Source organism: Oryctolagus cuniculus, chromosome 16 (assembly GCF_051225735.1).
Source record: "Oryctolagus cuniculus isolate XC-2025 breed Fujian yellow rabbit chromosome 16, ASM5122573v1, whole genome shotgun sequence".
Taxonomy (NCBI): domain Eukaryota; kingdom Metazoa; phylum Chordata; class Mammalia; order Lagomorpha; family Leporidae; genus Oryctolagus; species Oryctolagus cuniculus.
Window position 1 is genome coordinate 26,063,418 of NC_142882.1, and position 2,242 is coordinate 26,065,659.

General features: G+C 52.9%; 1 pseudogene; it reads left to right on the top strand.

Annotated features, from left to right (window-relative positions):
* The first annotated feature begins 1,101 nt into the window (after nt 1-1,101).
* On the top strand, nt 1,102-1,528 carry LOC149121623 (transmembrane protein 250 pseudogene; annotated as a pseudogene).
* Nucleotides 1,529-2,242: the final 714 nt, after the last annotated feature.

Consider the following 2,242-nt stretch of genomic DNA (forward strand, 5'->3'; position numbering starts at 1 on the left):
TAGGGCAGAGAAACATGCAAATACCCATGACCTTCCCTGCCTGCATGGTGGAGGTGATGGTTGAAAGGAGAGACTCCTTTCCTACCTCTCATGTTCCAGAAAGGGCCAACAGTAAAGTTTTGGATCACAGTAGCCTGAGCTCCCCCCCACACCCCCAGTCTACCACATTCCCTCTCTTGTGACAGACATTCCCAGCTCTACTAGTACATGAACAAAACTATGATCACTCTGGAGAAGATCCTAAGGTTGAGCAGAAGGTCAAGGTAAAAACTGAGAAGGCAGGAGGAGTGAAAAAGCAGGACTGCCCCAGCCCTTGGGCCTATCAGTCTTGTGTACATCTTCTTCCTGTTCCATGGGGAATGGAGAGTGATTGGTCTGAGAACATTCTTAGGGGCTTTTCTGATGTTTTGTCTGGAAGAAATCAGAAACTTCTAGAATCAAAAAAATTTTACAATATTCCATGATGATTCCAACTGGAATCAAGGGATTCCCGCCCTCCCCCAGGGCCTTTCAAATGTTGGTGTGTCACTTGTGCCACCCTGTCGAATGCACTGGGTGCAGGACTGCAACTCTGAAGAGGCAAACAGGTCTCCCAGGTTCTGAAGAACCTTGACTCACCTGTGTATTCTGATTCCTACAAGTCCATGTGAGCTAACCCAACTCTTCCTGCACATGTGCAAAGTCACATGAATGTAGCTTTTGAGACAAGTGTCCATCTCTCAGTGGCCTATGAAAATTCAACATCAACATATGCATATTCCCTTGACGACTTTATTGGGTTCTTTTTTGATTTAACTTGGATTTTCACTGAGTCCTTTTACCTACTGACCAGTAGAAAAGTTATGCACACAAGCCTACCGACCTCAAAAGTAGTAACTCAGGGAAAAGCCCTGTGGTGTAGCAGATAAAGCTGCTGCCTACATGCCAGCATCTGATATGGGTGCTGGGTTGAGTCCTGGCTGCTCCACTTACAATGCAGCTCTCTGCTATGGCCTGGGCCGGGCCCAGCCATATGGAGCCTCTCGTGGGGGTCAGATGCGGGCTAGCCATGAGGCCGGTGCTGGTTGCCACTGCCTGTGCTAGTGCCGCCGCACCAGCCCCATGCCGGTGATGCCCATCCTGCGGCGGGTGCGCTCCTTCCATGGCCCGCACACCAGCTGCCTGCACGAGGCCTGCGGGCCCGTGTGCACCTAGTACCTGGTGCACACCAAGTAATAGAACTTTGAGGTGTACCTGAAGACGCGCTGGCTGTATGGCCTCATCCACTTCCTGCTCTACTTCAGCTGCAGCCTGCTCACTGCAGCGCTCTGGGGCGCGCTGGCCAAGCTCTTCTGCCTGCAGTACCTGGGCGTGCGCGCTGCTCCGCTTCCAGCTCCAGCTGTCGCTGCTGTTGCTGCTGCTGCTGCTGCTTGGCTGCTGGCGGCTGGACTTCAGGCTGCTCAATGAGCTGCTGGTCTATGCCACCCACGTCTCCATGCTGCTGGTCAGGGGGCTGGGCTGGTGCTTCCTGGTCTTCGTGGACATGTGAAGCCCACACCGTGGGGGATGCCAGGTGCCAGCCAAGGGAGGTGCCCGCTGCCGCCCCGAACCTGCCCCAGCCACTGAGAAACCCAGGGGTGTCCAGCTGGGCAGGAAGGGGGCCCAGACCCCCTGCTGACGCCCCTGCTGCGAGGTCGCGCTGGTCCCCAGGTGCTGGGGGGCTGACACCCGTGTTGAGGATGGCAAGTCTGCCCCAGGCAGGGCCCCCACTTCCGCTGCACACAATCTTTTGCAGTAAACTTCGCTGTCTCCTTGAGGCTTTGTTTTCTGCTAATTCGCTCGCGGTATCGGAACCCCCCCTGCTGAGGGCACAGGGTGGCAGGAGGGGTGCGACTGTCCCCCCGCTCAAACTCCGCCGCCCTGTCTCCAGTGCCTGGTCAATTCTTTATGATGTGAACCTCTTTCTCTCTGTCTAATTCTGCCTCTCTGTAACTCTGTCTTTCAGGTACATAAATAAAATCTTTAAATAAAAAAAGCAGTAACTAACTCAGAGAGAGACTTGGTGTTAGACATTCTAGTCAAAGACCTGAAAATGAAGCAACTACTTTCTACTGAAATTCAACAGACCCCAAAATAGAAATCCACATGCCAATTCTACCTGCCCATGAGTTCTCAGCACTGGTACCACTTTATCACTGTTGTTTTTCCAAAGGACCCTTATATATGTAAGTTACTGAATACCTCTGTGCCCATTTTGTCTCAT